The sequence below is a fragment of the Magallana gigas genome, chromosome 10 (assembly GCF_963853765.1).
Source record: "Magallana gigas chromosome 10, xbMagGiga1.1, whole genome shotgun sequence".
In the NCBI taxonomy this organism is placed as follows: domain Eukaryota; kingdom Metazoa; phylum Mollusca; class Bivalvia; order Ostreida; family Ostreidae; genus Magallana; species Magallana gigas.
In genome coordinates this window covers 26,614,448-26,633,867 of record NC_088862.1, presented here as the reverse complement: position 1 = coordinate 26,633,867, position 19,420 = coordinate 26,614,448, and the positions used below count along the sequence as shown (strand labels likewise).

The window sequence follows — 19,420 nt, the reverse complement described above, 5'->3', positions numbered from 1 at the left end:
TTCCTGGATTTATGCAACAAATTTTAAGATATTTCAATTTTGATGAAGTAATTGCAATATTTGAGATTTCATTAATTCGCTGTAATTATTATATTCCCTTTTGTGTAATATTTTGGAAGCAATTTAAACAATAAATATATATTTATTACAACAGAAATTAAGTGCAGTATTTTAATCTTAAGGAAACAAGTAACGATCAAGACTTGCATTAATTCCTCTCTTACACGTACATGACTCCAATATGATAAGTTTGGAACCTACAAAAACCAGATAATTTATTTAATTAATAGAAATTAATGCAACAAAGGAAAAAGTTAATACAAGCTGGTTTAGGCCGAGGGTTGGCGATTATAAAATCGATATCAATATTCAAGAAAATGTTACGGATATAAAAAAAACAATTCGTCAACCAGATGTTTGCAAGGCTCTTAGCAATGTCTAGTTTGATATTTTTTAAACATTTTATCTGAAGCCTACAAGAACATGCATATCGTCAACATTTTTAGCTGAAAATGTTCATATATATAGGTTTGTTACTGACTGTTTACAGAAATTTATGGGGTCGGTAAAGTCTATAGAAGGCAAGGCGGAGCATTTTCAACTTTCTCTGATTTTTTACGTTTGTGCAAACATGGATGCTATTGTAGGATCATAATATTACGTCACGGGCAAAGGGGGTGACTCTAAATATTTTGGGGCTTAAAAATTAAAGGTATAGTCGAACATTTGTGTAAAAAATCAGCTCAAATAACGTTACGTCCGCTATGTTGCCGTATAAATTTTGACGCTCGCCGTGTAAAGAAATTTAAAGGGCAATCACGTGCACGACGCGATTTATCCAATAACGTCGGGACATTCTAGTCCGATGCAAAACAAAATACATTGCATCATCATGCATTATCACAGCTTGCATCGGTGTTTTTCAGAGTTGAATACCTATATACTTTTATTACTTTTCGCTGCTCTGTGACGTCCGGCGACGGCATCTTTTGAAATCATATATTTAATAAAGACTACCTGTCTTAAATGAACGATTTCTGTTTAGTTAAACAATATATCCGATCATAATTTCGTACAAAAAATATCATGCCAATACCCAATTTGATGTTTAAATAATTATTTGGATTAAGCCAAATTTTTAGAAATATGACTTTCGATATTATATGGTTTATTGTTTGCACAACATAATACACTGTATTTGACCATGTGCCGTGATCTCCATTTTGCAGTTTTAAATTTTGAATTAATAAAACTTAGACATGACGCAATGAATTCAATTTATTGAGCTCAAATTGATGGAAATTATTGTTAAGTTATGTCTATCAAGTTTTGTGATAATATGACGTTAAGTATAGAAGCTACGACAAAAGTCTTTGTATTCTTTTATTGACCTTCGTAATATGTATGTTAATTTATATGCAATCATTTTGATATATTGCTGATTGTTTAAAATAGTTTCGACTTTGGCCTCTGAACAATTCTTGGGCCTCACAAGAGGTTCAAAGTTTGATGAAGGTTAATTTATATCCCATATATAATCAATTGTTTAGAATCTTTTTGAGATTTATATCCCGTAGATAATAACACAATTGTTTAGGATCTTTTTGAGAACTGCAATGCTCAACATCTGATATGACTTGTCTATTAAATCATACTGTTAGAAATAAGACTAGTGATAAATAATAAACATAAGATCATCCGGGGGGGGGGGGGGTGGATTTTTATTTATACAGGATCTACATGTATTAAACTACATTGTCCAGATAGTTAGTACTAGTATTATGACTCCATTCAGCCGATTTTATCATACCTATCGTTCTCTAGGTGAGCATCGTGGCCCATGGGCCTCTTGTTTAAATTTCATCTATTGTTAACACTGTCCAGAAAAAAAGAGAAGTAGGTAAACAATTCATTCAAATATCATTTTTTCATAAGTTAATTTAAGATGAATTGCTGCACCAAAAGTTTATTTTAAGGATCGTTAGAGTATCATTTCTGAAGCAAGACTGCGTTGTTCAAAGAAGGATACATGCCTTTAATTTTTTTTTATACGAATTTGTTTGTATTTTTTTACGAAAAAGAAGAAACGAAAAGGTGGAGAAAAACATTGATTAGCGTCAACTCACAAGCTGAAATATACATTTATCTTCAATCGCATTTAGCAATGCTCAACAGGCGACAAATGGACGTCTTACATTTGTGGGGGTTTTTTTTTAGCATAAAAACCCAGGAATTAGCTGCACGTGATATAAGGTAAACTTGATCACTCCCAGAGTGAGAGAGATAGAGAGAGGCTGTGTTTAGAACTTATACCAATATAATTATATAGCATCACCGTAGGAGATCACAGCTAATATACGACCGTAAATAATCTTGGACAGTACGGTAAATTCAACTTTACGGGTAAGCAGTTATATGTCGCATTCCTATTTTCATGATTTGATGTTATTATATTTTGTCTATTACACATTAATGCTTACATCGTTTATCATAACGACGGAATTAAATTAGAATAATGTTAATTGAAACACATAATTTAATCGTCTGATCTTAACTCTGCATGTCGATCATTCATTCAATTATTTTTTTTTTTCAATTTTCGAATTACCTTTATAAAACTATGTATATTAAAAGTTTATTTCATTTTTTAATTCAAATCATTTTCTCGAGTACTTTTCATAAAATGTACAAACAAATGTGCGAAATGTAGCTGCATGTAAACCACAAGTTCAATTACATAACTCAACCATTTTATTGGCCGGGGGGGGGGGGGGTTGCTTTTTCATCCATTCGGGTCATCTCGGTTAGAGTGTCGTATAATGATTCAGATCATTTGTTATGGGCCTCTTTGACTTTAAAAGTAGTACGCCTCTCTCTCTCTCTCTCTCTCTCTCTCTCTCTCTCTCTCTCTCTCTCTCTCCACAGCAAGCCAAACTACATTATGCCTTATCCTGTGTCAATACCCTATAATGGTGTGATACCCTTCTAAAACCATTGTCAACCTCCGCTGTGCGTCGGTTGACAATGAGGTACTATTTATATATTGTCTATAATAGAAATAGGATTGGGCAACAGACACTTTGCCTATCCGAGCCTTCTCTCAGGTGGTATGTTATTTATTTAAACAATATTTTACTCAATATATATTGAATGAGATTAAGCAGCAGCCACAGCCTATTTATTGCCTTTTCCATATATCAAGGTTATGAAATATTAAATATAATACAACTCAGAGTACAGAAAGAATATAAACAAAATAAAGAGAGAAAAAAATATTCTGATACCGGTTCCGAAAGGAAATTAAGACAGACACTGCATACTGTATACAGGGTTATTTTCGCCCCGTGTAATTCTCGCCTTTGATTTACACTTGAAAACGGTTTCGCCCCGTTTTTAATTCGCCCAGATGCAGTTGTGTTAACAGGGATACTATTTGTTATATAGAGTTCGCCTACTCTTAAATTTGCCCTTGCACAACGAGGGCGAAAGGGGCGAAAATAAAACGGGGCGAATATTTCCCTGTATAAGGTATATATTTTTTGTATGTACTGCTTTAAATATTTGAAAATTGATACTAAGTCCATGATAAGGACTACCGAATAATATTAATTAAATGTACATATTGTAGAATTACTTCATTTGTGTCAAAAGAGTCGATTTTTGCCAGATGAAGGTTATACTTAAAAAAGCACGATAATGTGTAAAGATGAATTTTTCCCCTTTATTAAAAGCCAAATAGATAAATTAGATAAACGCTTGCTTTTATTAAGCACATGATTTGTACCTATCCGTAATTACTACATGAACAACGAAACTCAAATGCTAGTTTCTACTTAAGAACCATTTTAACAAGGCCTTGGAATTTCAGTAAGACATAACTATCTACTGCTTTAGCCGAAGTTAAAAATGACACTGGATTCAGGTGAAATATACACGGTTGAGTAGTCTTAGCTCAAAAGCCAGACAAATCTTGTTGATTTCAAAGAGCAATCATTATGACTGAGTGGCCTACAATGAAGCAAACAAGCCTACGTCACAATTGCTGTTTGAACATCAACTACCCAAAGTCCAAGCTCTTGTTAAAATGGTTCTAATTTTGATTAGTCTATCATTTGATAAACTTATTTTTGATTCTCTGGAACAGATGTGTCCAATTTTAACTGATTTTTGTGCATAAATCATGTTTTCTACATTTCACTCGCACTGCTATAAATTAATGGAGTTGATGACAGCGAGTTAATTTTATAATTAATAAGGATAAAATCCATTAAAGTAAAGATAACCCTGCATACAGTATATTTAAAGTGGCATTGTCACGATTTAGGGTCAACATTTACTGTTTACAATGCAACAGTAAGGGATCTCTTAAGGTGCGGTCACACGATGCGATTTTCCATCAGGGTTTTCCATCCGATTTTCTCATACGATTCGTCTTTCGACTTTAAAAATCGTACCGTGTGATCACCTAAGTCGAAAGAAAAGTCAAGTCGATTGAAAGTCTTAAGGTAACTCCGTACCTATAAAATTATGGGTTCAAAGTCAAAAAATTAACTTTTTTTAACTTATTGGACTTGAATTTCATCAAAAAATAAATAAAATATATATGTATCCATACTATTTAGGTAAATAAAAATAAGGTAATAAAAACCCAAGGCTGAAATTATCATCTGAAAATCACACTTTTTTTATTTAAAAATTAAATATAAGTGGATGGATACTTGTTTGTCTATTTAAATGTTATTGCTTACGATGCCAGAAAACTTAAATTAATTTTAAAAAAAGAAAAAAATTGTTTACATTAGAAAAAATATAGCATTTAGATATATCACTTAGAGAAAAATAGAAAAGAGTTATTTCCCTTTGTCATTATTGAATTATGTCGAATATAAGGATGAAAAACGCTTATTAAATATCTCCAAGTAAACAATGATTTGAGTTTTTGATGTGCACCTATAATTACATAGAAATTACAAATCTACTTGCATGAATTTTAATGAATTCGTGGTTTATGTAACATGTATGACGTCACAGATGGGTGGATTTACAATCGACTCTCTGGTGAGAATCGTGACGTCACAATCATTTTTCCTGTACAACAAAAATACTGAATAGGTTTTACATGTATAAATCGAAAATCGATTGTAAAATCGAATTGTGTGACCATCTCAACAATCGACTCCAATCGACTTAACTGAGCAAGTCGATTGAAAATCGGATGAAAAATCGCATCGTGTGACCGTACCATAATAGTTAGCCAATATCTACGAAAGCCGAGAAGGATCATTCGAGATTCGAGATTCGAAATACGAGATTCGAAATACGAGATTCAATATCTAAATTAACCAATCAAATCAAGGATCTGAAAATATGTATCCTAGCGACATCAAACTGTTCTAAATAAAAATCATACGTACATGCTCTTATATACAAATAAATGCTATGTTCACTTCTCCCTACCTAACTAAATAATTATTAGGGTTTTCCGTTTTTCAACGGAAAACCCTTCTGTTATTCTACTGTTTCTTATTATTATTTTTTTTTTTTATCCGCAAATTTTGTGTAGGCCATTTCTCGTACATTTGTTGTCTGATTGTTATGAAACTTTCAGGGTATGTAGACAATGTTAATATCTAGGGACGTTTTTTTCAAATTTTTAAAATTCACTTCCGGTTATGAGTTATTGCCCTTTAATTAAAAATTGGGGGGTCTTTTGTCCAGAGTTGATCTCGGGAACTACAAAAGATAGTTGCATGAAATGTAGCAGAATTGTTGGTAACATTTTATAGTTTTGCTGGCATGAAAATTTTGGCAAAATGTTTTTTAGTTTTTAAGCTATTTGCCGGTAAAGTTTAAGGTTTTGGGGGGTCTGAAATTTTGTTGCTTTTTGTATAATAACCTTTAAACTAAAAATAATTTGTTAATACATATAGAACAAAAGTTGTTAAGAATAACGAGAGCTTTCATTTAAAATTAAGAAAAAAGGGCTGGCCCCTATAATTAGGGGTCAGCAGCTCATACACGTATTTTTCTGATAGCAAAAATCGTTATCATTTTATGAAAAAAAATTAATTCAGTTATTGTTAATATATTGAATAATGTCATTTGGTATCAAATTTAAAAAGTTCTGTGCCCTATTTTTTTCAAATATCATAAAACAAATATGTGTGAATCGTACATGAACGAGTTAATTTGTCTACATAGACACACAAGCGAACAAATGCCGTTTTAAGGCCCAGGCATTTACTGCATTACATTGTGTTGCGTCTTAGATAAATTGTTGTGATTCAATTTCATTTTTTTTTCATCTAGGCTATATCATTTATGAATTCAACTACTTTTTTAACACGTTCTAATCGGCCACGCAGAACAAATGTTTGCAATGTTTGTCGCGGACCCGCGAATGTAAACAGTAACGAACGGCATTGTAGAAAAGAGAGAGCGTAATGCAGAAGATAAGTTGTGCATTTTTCGGTTTACACATGCATTTTCAAGTTACTGTGAAACAGATGAACATGCACAGGGAACAATACTACATATTTGTATAAGGAGGGATATATTCTCGTGTGAATCGTTTACGAGGAAATTCTGACAGCCACACTTCTGTCGACCATGTCGACGGATGTTTATGTTTCCATTGATCAGCCGTTGATAAGCTACGAGTAATAAAGGGGAAAAGATGGACATTAAAGTGTGTGATCTATGTGGATGTTACTGAAGAAGGTGAGGCTTTTTATTCCTTTTAAAGTTTCTTGTCTATAGTGGTTAAAATGTCAGCATGTTAACTGGTTAACATTTAGTCTATAGATGTACATGTAAGTACGTGCACACTGTCACTGATGTATGTTATTTTTCTAGTCCAGACAATATAAATCCTTTTAACAGAATTGAATCCCAAATGTTGTACCTTTCACTTGTTTTTTTCTCCTTTTTACCAGAATTTTGTGTAAATTACAATTCAATTTATTGACAAAATCCACATGTGGCGAAAGTCATACATACAGTATACAAATATACATGTAGTTGGTACTGTACATAGATTTTCTTATGATATGTCCATCGCGTATGAATTTACAAATATATCTTGATGATTTGACATCTGCTGGGTTAAGAATTTTATAAGAATTACAGAGTTAGATGTTTTGTTATGGTGTGGGTGTTTGTTTACTAACGTGTAATTTTTACATTGTTTACTGGATGTTTAGACTTGCTCGAGGTTCATTGGTGACTGGAATGGATGACCAAATTTATCTATTTAAAAAAAAATTAGATTGTGAATTTTCAACTCAAAATTCAAAGCAGGGTCTAATTAGAAACATATGATCATATTCTTGTGCGGAAGACTCCAAATGTAGACATAAATACCCTGTAGACATACATGTAACATCAAGTAAATAAAATTGTATACTTCAGACTTCAGAGTTAAAACATGACTAAAAAGTCTTCAATATTTTTATGATGCCGATCAATGTATCATTAGAGAGGTTTAGCAGACCAACGGGTAACCGGTACATGTACTTGTACATGTAGTTTACAAGTTAGAACTATGCGTACCACTCTACCAGTTCACATAATTTTTCTTGTTTAGCAGTTTTGATATGTACTTGAATTGTCCTTGTTAATGTTTAAAATGTAATTTTTCATATATATTCTCTTTTTTTAATCTGACTACTGGCAGTACTGGCATGCCAGCAGTTCTTGTCAAGGACCATTTCTCGCTGGTGCAATGTTACATCATATTTTCGTATATAATTTTATGTGTTGATAAAATGACGTAACAATGCACTGATGAAAAATGGTACTCAACGATAACTGATCGCATGCCAATATTGATTAATTACAGACAAAAACTGAAGGTTGCAAGTGTTATTTTTTATTGAACACCATTGTTTAAAATAACTTTTTATATATGTGACGGTCAGACCGGTTTAAATACCAGTGTTCAGTTGGTAGAGCACCTGACTAGAGATTCAGGGGGACCAGGTTTAATTCCTGGTTTGGTCCTTCATTATTTCTCCCATCCTGTTACAATATTAAGGCTTGGACGTTTCTGTACTTAGCCGATTCGGTACATATCACGATACATGAGATGCGATACGATACATATCACGATACATTGCAACTAAATGAAAACATGAATAAGGGTTAAAAATTTATTCAATCTGTCGATGTATTACCGCATGTCCAAAGTTATTTTGATATATTTAAAATGAGCGTTGCACAATTTACAAATTACTTAAGTCTCATATATACTACTTTTTCATTAACAAGTAATCCAAAAGTTGTCCACACTCCAGATTTAGCTTCCTAACAGGTTTGACAACTTTACGAGGTTTTCCGCCATCTTTGTACTTTCATATTAGGCGCGCAGACTAAAAATAGCCGATATATGAAGCTCAGATATTTTTGGAAAATAAAAAAAAGTCCGCATAGGTATCGTAATGTATTAATGGTAAATGTAACAATCCAAATATCGTCAAAATAAATACCGTGGTGCATCGGTGGATCGTTCCATCCCTATACAATATTGGTGTTGTAACCAACCCCTGGAACTGACAGGTTAACTCCTGCCAGGGGAAGAGCCAGGGGTGATCTTTGAGGGTGAAGATCATTTAAAGGGGGGGGGGGGATGTGACGGTCAGACTGGTTTGAATACCGGTGCCAGATACATGTAGCTCAGTTGGTAGAGCACTTGACTAGAGATTCAGAGGGCAAGGTTCGAATCCCAGTCTGTTCTGTCATTATTTCTCCCATCTTGTACATATATATCAGATCTATTCAAGTCAGTGTCAGCTACATTATGCATAAACAATTTTACCCGCTCCTAAACCACAAACTTTCTTATTAGTGGATTCAGCTTACCGCTGATTGGCTGCTGTTGCAGCAGACTTATAATATATGCACGCACAAAACACAATGAACTTATCAGAGAATGAAAAATTCATCGAGTTACTTTCAACTGTTGGAATTTGGGTATTTTTTATAAATGTATACTTGTGACAAAACATATGATTATGTGGTACATACAGCTGTAGCTTTATGAAGAAAATTTGGGTTAGACATATATATCTACCATGCAAGTAAATGATATTTACTAAAACTTCCAATTTATGACGCACGAAATATACGCTACTTTTATAAAGATTGACATACATGTAATGTAACACATTCTGTGAAAAATAATCTATTAAAAATTCTTCATTAAGTTTACTCATACATGTTTTATGCTTATTACACATAGTATTGTTTTTAAAAAATGTAATTTAAAAGAAAAGAAACCAAAACCCTCGCCAAATTTATTTGCAAAATAAAAACCCGGTAGAATTGATAAAACAGGGTATACCAGAAGGAAATACATGTACTTTGACGCTGTTCAGATGGGTAATATTCCTTTGTAATTTTCGAATTGAAATGCTTGACTGTTGCACTACAAGAAATAAACTCAGCTCTCTCTCTCTCTCAAACTCTCTCTCAATCTAATAAGTGTCTATACCTAAGAATTTTTTTTAATATTATATTATGACTTGATATGCAAATTTTTGATCCTGTACTGCCTAAATGTTATGTCATGTATTGGGATATGTAATACTTATTACACTGCATGGTCAGTGTATTTTTTCCAGAAATAATATGCATATGTTAATGTAAACACAGCTATTACTAGTACATGTATGTAAAAACAGCTAATTATTTTTTTTTTATTTCAGCTCAAAACGAACTCTTGTTCCGACATGGCACCACATTGCTTTTACCTGTTGATTCTTGTGGGTCAACTCTTGAGATTAACCTGTCACCTCTATCCACATGCATATTCCTTGTGTTCTACAGACTTTTTACCGGTAATTCAAATTAAATCGGATAATGCATGAACAATAATGGAACTTTATGAAAGCATCATCCCATGTTGTGGTTTGTGTTTGATAAGAAATTATGAAAAACAAAATTAAGGCTATTTAAAGAAATTCATAATTGTTGTGAAAATTTGTTTTTCAATAAAAGTATGCAATTATGTTTCCTTTATTTTTTATTTTATAAAGGTATTTAGATGTGTTTACATAATTGAACCCCCCCCCCCCCCACCCCACCCCATCCAATTGTCTGCATTAAGATTATATTTAGGATATGTAAATGTACATTTGACTTTGAAATAACATCTGCTATGATAATTACTTTTGAAATGAACAAGAAACAACCTATTTCTACCTTTCTAAGGTATATATGCATAAAAAAAGGAAAAAAACATGTCAAATTTTGAACATTTTTCATGGAAATCAACTCTGTCTCCACCTACCTGGGTGTTTGAATTTTATTTTAATTTAAGGCAGATATCTAACTTGTAGGTTGTAACTTACTGTTTTAGCATGGTTAGAAGGAGAGTAGAAATCAAAATAGATTAGATATTCACTAAATATGATTGTTAGCTTACTTTTTTTCATAAAAACAAGAAATCACAAGCAGGACAGCTGTCTATTTGTTAATTAAAATGGTGTAAATCATAAAATAAACAAATAATTAGGATCAAATTTTAGAATCATCGATGATTGTTTTTAAATATGTGTGAGATATGACTCAAGGAAATTGCCATAAGTTTCATAAAATTAGGTAAAACATTTTTAACCATGACTTTTTATGAAAATCAAAAGATGGGGGGGGGGGGGGGGTATACATGTAAGGATATTTCTAAGTGATGTGAAGCTTTTATCATGATTATATAATGTAGATGCATGTTGTATTGAATAAGGTTTCTTTTCAAAGGTGGTTGAACAACAATTGACCTCTAAAAGGTCAGGTAAAGATGTTTTACTATGGAGAACCCTGTAAATCTGTGTTTACTAATGGAAATTGGAAATGGGGGGTTCACTTAAATGGCCATATTTTTATTAAACCTCAATGGAATTTGCAATATGTGGTATTCTTTTTCTCAGAATTGCATTAGCTTTCTTATTCTAAGACAAACCGTCTTTTCATAAAATGTTAGTGTACTAATTGCAGTTAAAGGTACATGTACAAGGAATAGTTTCGGATAAAGAACCGTCAATATTTTTGTAAAATTGATAGTGACTGTACTTGAAGATTTACCAGTGTTGCGTAGATTCATGAAATGAATTTTAATGTTTATCAATAGTTAATGGGATGTCTCTTGTTGGAATTGGTAAGGCCTAAAAAAAAAATAGTGTGTTTAGGGTAACACTAATGAAAAAATTAGGTTAGGTAGGTGGGGATTTTTTTTTATTTTATCTATTTTTTTTGCCTGAATCCTAAGAATGTTTGTTTGTTTCATATTTAAAAACGTATTTTTTATTGGAAATAAGATAAAATTCACAGTCGGATAAAATCAGGCATCTAAAAATGGGAGGATCGGGCCATTTTTGTAGGTTAGGTCGGGTTACCCGAAACACACAACTTTTTTTTTTTAGGCCTAAGCAATATTAAGGCCCCTAATTTTAAGTACATGAGAAGCAGTAATAAATTGTGAAACTTGCGGCTTTGACTGTTGTGTTGCCTTTACACAGTGAAATTGAAGGTTACAAACTGGAGGTTATATAACATGAAATGGAGGTGGATGGGATATTATATGCCTATTTAGTATCTACTGGGTATGAGGACAATAGCAAGTTTATTGTCCCTCAAGACAGCAACTATTTCATGAGGCAAAGCCAAGGGAAATAGTTGCTGTGGGGTGGGACAATAAACTTGCTATTGTCCAGATAGTCATTAATTGGTATATTATTGTACCGAAGAAAACTTTATTTGTCAGCGATGCAGAATTTCTTGATGATAAACAAATTAGAGTTATCAAACTTTGTATTTAATGCGGTGATCTGATTAGGTCAGAGGTGTTCCGAGTTTAAAAAGGAGGGAAATCAAATTCTGCTGATGAACGGTTTTGATGACTATTCACCATGGGCAGATACCATGGATACTATTTCAAATTAGATAGAAAGCAAGTTTGTGTGGGCGCCTTCTAGTGATCAGTTTGTCCGTCTGTCCATCCGAGATCGCTTGACCGGAGCATAGCTTCTCTCCCCTTGGCCCAATCTGGCTCATACCTCATCCACAGGGTTCCTTTGGGTTAAGGATGTGCAGTGACCTTGAACCATGTTGTTAGGTATAAGGTTAAGGTCATAGTAGAATTACATATATAAAATCCTTGTCTGGGGCATATCTTCTCTCCCTTTGGTCCAATCTGGCTAATACTCACAGACTGTCTCTATTGTTAATCGATGTGCAGTGACCTTGCATGAAATTTCTAGGTAAAGGGTGAAATATCATATCGGATCATGCAAAAAATCCTTTTTTCAGAGCATATATACTTTCTACTAACCCCTATAGGGCTCAGACTTCACATAAGCAGAGCTTTTGAGTAAAGGGTGTGTAGTGACCTTGAACCTATTTTCAAGGTAAACTGTGAAGGTCATAGCAGAATTATATTTAAAAAATCCTTGTCTGGAGTACATCTTCTCTCCCTTTGCTCCAATCAGGCTCATACTTCACCCACATGATGCCTTTGATCAAAGGATATGCAATGACCTCTAATGATATTTGTAGATCAAGTGTCAAAGTCATATCAGATCACACAAAAATCCATATTTTAAGAGCATATATATACTCTCCTTTTAGCCCCTAATTGGCTAATATTTTGCCTAAACAGAGCTTATTGGTTAATGGGGTGCAGTGACCTTGAACCATGTCAATGTGAAGGTCATAGCAGATCTTAATAAAATTAGTTTTAGACAGTAGAATATTTCCCGGATATGCTTAATCTTGGTCAGATTGAACAAAAATGCCTATATGTTAGGGGCAATGAAATTGAATTAGAAGTTCTATGCCAGCTGGAATAATTTCAAGTTATAGGTCAAGGTAAAAGCAAAATTCTCTAAAATAACATCAGCGGGGCCCTTTGAAATGTTCACCATTTCAATGTTGTCTGGTTCATAGTAATTTTAAATAAAAATATTCACAGAGGAATAATAAAATTAAGTAAACTATACATCGATAAGTTTCTGACAATTGATGATGCAACAAGCACATAGTACGAAAGGTCAACCCTTTGAAAAGCAGTGTAGAGGAAATGTTGCTCGAAATTATGTTTTAAACAAAATTGATTTTTTACGGAAATTTTAATTTTGCATTCTGGGTCAAGAAATTAGATGTTAGTTCCAGATAAAGTTAACTTTTACCTAAAATGAAGTCAAATTTGTTAAGTCGTACTTAAACACATTCTGATTTTTTTGTTAACTCGGTCTTGAAATGGTTATGTTTTTTTGTTAATTTGTACTTAAACCATTCGGATTTTGTTAAGTCATACCAAGAATCATTCGATTTTTAAAATCTTTTTTGTACTTAAGTTACTTTTGTCATTAGATTAAGAACACTGCTTAGAGGTACTTCTAGCATTACTTTCGACATCAGCGGAAAACCCACTCGTTGCTTTGCAACGAGCTTTGCTCTAGTTTGTATTTACTTTTACACAGAATATCTAAGTAGACTACTAATAATGCAGTGTGCTTCGCGGATCTAAGTGATTTTGTTTGCCCTGGTGCATTTCCACCTGATGCGTTTGAACCCTAAGGTATTTCACCACCAGTAATAGTTTAAAACCCGGGTTTATTCACCCCTTTTGTGTAAAAATGCGGTTATGGTAGAGAACTTCATAAGCGTAGCTAATTTTTTCTGTAGGGGGTCCTAGGCCAATTTTAAAAAATTTGCTATGTAAATTTAATAAGCTCCAATTTTCCCGAGGAGGGGGTCCAGATCCCCTGACCCCCTCCTTTCTAGATCCCCGCATGAAGATTAGTACATGTATCTAAATAATCTAAATATAAATAATCTGTCCTGTTTCACTAATAAATATAAGCATTACTTATCGTTTTTATGTATGCATACAGTGATACACTAGTACTATGATTATAAACAAATCATTGAGATATTATCACATCATACGGAATTATTAATAAATACAATTTTTTTCCTTTTCCTCAGTAAACAACTTATTATGAGTCTTACTTTTGGAATTGTTTTCAATATAGAAGGATACCTACTCTCTACAATTAAAGGTAGGGATGATAGGGTGCCAATTTGTTCACATTGCCGATTTCTTGTGCAGAGAACAGTAAAACCTTTTATTTGATTGTGCATGAATATTTCAAAATTAATTGTTGTACATATATTTTGTTATAATTCATTCATTGATATATCAACAAGAAAGAATAAAAGCATATGTTTCACAGCCAAGTTAAGTTTCTCTGTAGTTTCCTACCCCCTACCCCCACCGCACCAAAATTGACAATACTTACATATATAAGTCACACAAATGTTTACTTTTTTTGTAAGTAAATCTCTAAAGATGTAAATAAGCACTGCAAACAAAGATGTGTGTATTTAATATACTACTACATTACACTTAACTAGATAAAATGTAATCAGGATGAAGCTACAAGGGGTGAGTGGTGCAAATTTACCAATTTGTCGCCACACACATAGAACACCAAATAAAGAAACTGTGAGTGGTGTGTGGAATGCATAAAAGATGGCGGCAAATTATCTCAAATAATCAGTGCAAAAACCCACAAATAGACTGTTATTTGTTACATATCCTGCAAAAACATTGATAAAAAATGTTATCGTCCCATAACATAGCCGATTAAGTTAATGTGTACATATGGTCAACGTACATGTAATTCTAATATACAAGAAGGCGGACGTATCAGGCGGGGATCCAGAAAATTAAATTTCAAAAATGATCGGTTGAATTACATTAAATGCTTTGAAAATTGTTTTAAACTATCGCACGGGTCAAAATGCGTGATAGAAGCTATGTACAGTGTAATTGGAAACTTTCATTTTATATCAATATGTAGTATTACCTATTATAACAAATGAGAGTATAGCACAACTGCCACAAGCAATACATGTCCTTTACCGGCACCACCTCCCTCCCCTTAAAAAATGAAACAATTGCCGTTTTATTTGCTAAAATGTGTGTGGTTCAAGATTTTTCTAAAGGACATACCCGATTAGAATTGAAAAAGAGTCGTACGTTTAAAACTAATTTTGTCAAAATTTTTAGATTCATTTGGTTATATTTTGGTCCATTTGGGTAAATATATGCACCAGCTCAGCTCTAATTTATATATAATCAGGCCATAAATTCAAAATATTTTCAAAAATTAATAGCTTTATATCCAGTGGATGAAAGAAAAGGAAAGCAAGTCGAACTCGATGAGTGCTAATACCTGTGTTGAATGAATGGTACAGTAGGATATGCGCAAAAAAGTCCCGTCTACTCTTTCCTACCCTATAATTATTGGAATATTAAATCCGATTATAAGAGTCAAATTAAAAATCAAGTACGGATATGTACCTGTTTATCAAATTAAAGTAACACTACTCATAATTTATCTACAGTGCATCGTTATGGAGCTACACAGAAAGTTTTATATTAATTTGCCGAGCCAAATAAAAAAAACACCTGGAAAACGAAGAGAAAACAAAGTGGGGAGAGAATAACTGACAAATTAATTAGGACTATATAGCCCCCCCCCCCCCCCCTCTTGAAATGTATATACTGAAAACAGATTATTGGCGTACAACATCCGCACACAATTTAAAGAAAATTTCATGGTTTTTTATCATTTTCGCTAGCTAATGTAAGACATCACAAATACCCCAAACCCCCTCACGGAAAAGGAAATGCTAGGTGATGAGAGAGAGAGAGAGAGAGAGAGAGAGAGAGAGAGAGAGAGAGAGAGAGAGAGAGAGAGAGAGAGAGAGAGAGAGAGAGAGAGAGAGAGAGAGAGAGTCGATGTAAATCACAGGTGCGCTAACACCGTTAAAATTAAAGCTTGGTAGTTGGTCTGCCCTACCCTAGCTACCTCCTCTCTTTTCTCGTTTTAGAGGCTTAATTATTGTCTATATATGCTTGTAACAAATCAAATCAAATTCAATTCTAAATCAAACTGAATTTGACACTACAAAACTCTCTCTGTGTCTGTCTGTCTGTCCGTCTGTCTCTCTCTCTCTCTCTCTCTCTCTCTCTCTCTCTCTCTCTGACAATGGCATTGCCATACCCTACAATACACTATTCTTATCTGGATTTTTGTCTTTGAGGTTGTAAATCATTATATCTTCTATGGTTTAAAACTTTATCATAACCTATATTTTGACATGTCGATTATTTCATTGAGTTTCGTTTCATAGCTAAAACATTTAGATTAAACAGATCTTTCTTCGCGAGCCGATTTTTACACAGTTGGGGCGAATGCACTTCGGGTTAAAATTGTTCGGGGGGAAATACATACAGGGCAAACAAAACCACTTAGATTCGCAAAGCCAACAGTGTTATTTCTAATCTAATGGTTTATACTGTGTGGGGTTAATTCATCAATGTTAATTTAACCATTTTATTACCACTATATAAGAGCTATTAAGACATTTATTTGTAGGAAAGAACATGTACGAATGATCTTTATTTAGAACAGTTTGATGTTGCTAGGATACAGGTTTCAGATCCATGATTTGATTGGTTAATTTAGATATTGAATCTCGAATTTCGAATCTCGAATCTCGTATTTCGAATCTCGTATTTCGAATCTCGAATCTCGAATGATCCTTCTCGGCTTTCGTAAATATCTGAGTGTCAGGCGTCGTGTTTTATAATAAAGATGCAGAGCGTACAATTCTTTGTTATGTAAACAAAGCTCATGTTATATTTTTTGTTTACATTTTAAAAGTTCCAGGTTTAGACTTAAAATGAATGTTACAAACGCTAGCAACGATTTATTTATGTTGAAAACGAATTAAAACGAAGGGAAAAAAAACAGCTTGAAAAAGAATTTAACCTATACATGTACATTGAAATAATGTAAACAAAAACATGACACGAGCCTTGTTTACACAGCAAAGACATGTGAGCTCTGTATCTTGTTTAGAACTCTTCGACTGACACTCAAATTTTGATTTTTCATTAGAAATGCATTAATAATGCTCTGTAAACAATAAAAACAGCAAAATTAAACCTGACGAAAATCGCGACCATATGCCCCTTTAAGCTGGCCTCTGTGTAAAGTCATTGTAGGGCTGTATTTGATCCTCAGTCCTACTATATAGTATTTCATTTGTCGAAAACGGAAAGAAAAGATTCGTGACTTTTTCATTAGAAATGACTTCAAATTACTTTTTTCCCTCGTGTCTACATTAAAAACGGTTTTATGTAAATGTCAAAAGTTGTATCTCACGCATTGTCGCCGATTTTCATGTTTTTTCATATTTCGATACGCTATATTTAATAAAGATGCAAGACAACCATATACGATTGCTATGGGGATAGAGTGGCATGATGCTAGTTACAGTAACATGATACTCTGGCGGAACAAAGCGTCCGCTAATTCAAGTATCTCGCAAAATGTTGTTTCACTTCCTCATTTGACAGAATGCTTAAAGTGCGCATTGCTAGAAAGGGAGTTCTGAAGGTCTAAAGTTCAATCCCCGGTTTGTGCGGATTTTAATGCATTTTCATTTTTCATACAGATATCGGAATGTTGTTTTATAAATACTTTATAGTGTTTTCTTTGGGTTTTTTCAGTGACAATGGACATAAGACCACTGTTTTGGATCCTTTTACTTGGGATGATCCAGCTATCAGTCATGCACCCCCTGCCACATGGAAACCGGACTTCCGCCCTTTCCATCCCCACCCGCCGTGTTGCACAGTTCCGTAATGCTTTAGAGCGGGAGGTCATCAAACTTTTAATCAGGTCTAAATATAATCCAGGTTCCTCGTTGCCATGGTATTACAAATGGCGCCCTCTTCTTGGATGACGTTCTCCGTGCAAAACTTTCATCGCATTTGGGATTATTATTTTTTTGTTGACAAAATGAATTGAAATAAATAGCTGTAACTCCGTTGTTGAATTGATTAATAGCTGGGTTTTGGGTAACTTCGACTTAATTTTGGAAGGGCTTATTTTCTCGGCGTCGGATTTTGAAACAGTTTTATTTTCAACTACTCTTTGTCCTATATTCTTGTAATAGTGAAAAATTGGGCCCCATCTTATAGACAAGAGACCCATGGACCACAACGCTCACCTGATCAACAGTTCGTTGTGGCATTCTATTTCAGTTTATAAAACATTTTTCCAATTTTTATATGTTAAACTTTAAACCCTTCTCGGGGCCCAAGTATTTGTCCGGGGTCTCATTTTAACAATTTAGAATCTACACTAACTAATAATGCTTGCATAGTAATCTCACAAATTGTATAAACATCGGGTTAACAGATGTGTGACTGTCAGTCAATATACCTGGTCTGAAAAGCTTAGTGGTTAAAACGCATGCACGGTACTCCATGCAGAGGTCCTGAGTTTGAGTCCCGGTTGAAATTTGACCTTTTTACCGCCTGTTTACAAAAGCGTTGTAGTTCTTGAGAAAATTATCAAACATATCTTTTTTTGTATTTGCATAACAATTTCACAAATTGTAGCATAGTAGTTCTTGAGAAGGAGGCTTTTTTTACTTTGTTCCCTAAATATTTCTATGTTTATCTATGAATCCCTCTTAGGCCCCAGTATTGGTCCAGAAGTTACAATTATAACAAATTAGAATTTACATTGTCTGTGGATGCTCGCATGGTATTTTCACAAACAGTAGCATTGCAGTTCTTAAGAAGAAGATGTTCCATTTATATTTTAATGTTAAACTTAAACCCCTCTTGGGTCCCAGTATTGATCCCGGGGTCACGATTTTAACATTTTAGAATCTTAACTTTACATTCAAGCATTATTGTATACAATGTCATTTCTGATGAAGTGGTTCTTGAAGATTTTTATAGACATATACCCTATTTTCACTCTTTCGCAATTATTTCCCTTTTAGGATTACGTTTACTCAGGAGCGAAAATAAACTCCACCCATAGTAACAAAACTACTTATTGTACAGTTTAGACCTACTTTTGTACGTATATAATGTCAATGATTTAATTTTTGAGATATTCTGTCTGAAATTGATTTTATGTATTTTACAGATTTATGAATCGTGTGCCAGACAGTGATTAGATTATACACAAGATTAATCATAATACAGCAATTATGGAATATGTAAAATGATATGAAAAAAAATTACGTAGAAACTTAATTTTTGCAATTATATAGCTACAGAAAGTTTTTAAGAGAAAAAAGTCTGAATTTCCTCAATATCAATATAAATCTATCTATGTCGTAGATATCTTCCTCAAATAAACAAAACGTTGATGTCATTATCAATATTTGTTTCTTACATTGTTATTTTGTGTTTTTAAAACAACCTTTGATTACAAGTATTGAGCTTAGAATCCCCTTCCCATTAGACTGATGTTTACTAAGTTTTGGTTAAATGTGGACCATTTGTTCTAGAAAAGAAGTGATGAATGTGAAAAGTTTACAGATA

General features: G+C 33.4%; 2 long non-coding RNA genes across 2 annotated transcripts; both read left to right on the top strand.

Annotated features, from left to right (window-relative positions):
- Positions 1-2,214: 2,214 nt before the first annotated feature.
- On the top strand, positions 2,215-17,901 carry LOC136272370 (uncharacterized). The gene is made up of 2 exons (XR_010710358.1): positions 2,215-2,403; positions 17,582-17,901. It is a non-coding gene; the product is annotated as an uncharacterized lncRNA (long non-coding RNA).
- LOC136272345 (uncharacterized) lies at positions 5,327-10,008 on the top strand. Its single transcript, XR_010710325.1, has 2 exons — positions 5,327-6,720; positions 9,705-10,008. It is a non-coding gene; the product is annotated as an uncharacterized lncRNA (long non-coding RNA).
- Positions 17,902-19,420: the final 1,519 nt, after the last annotated feature.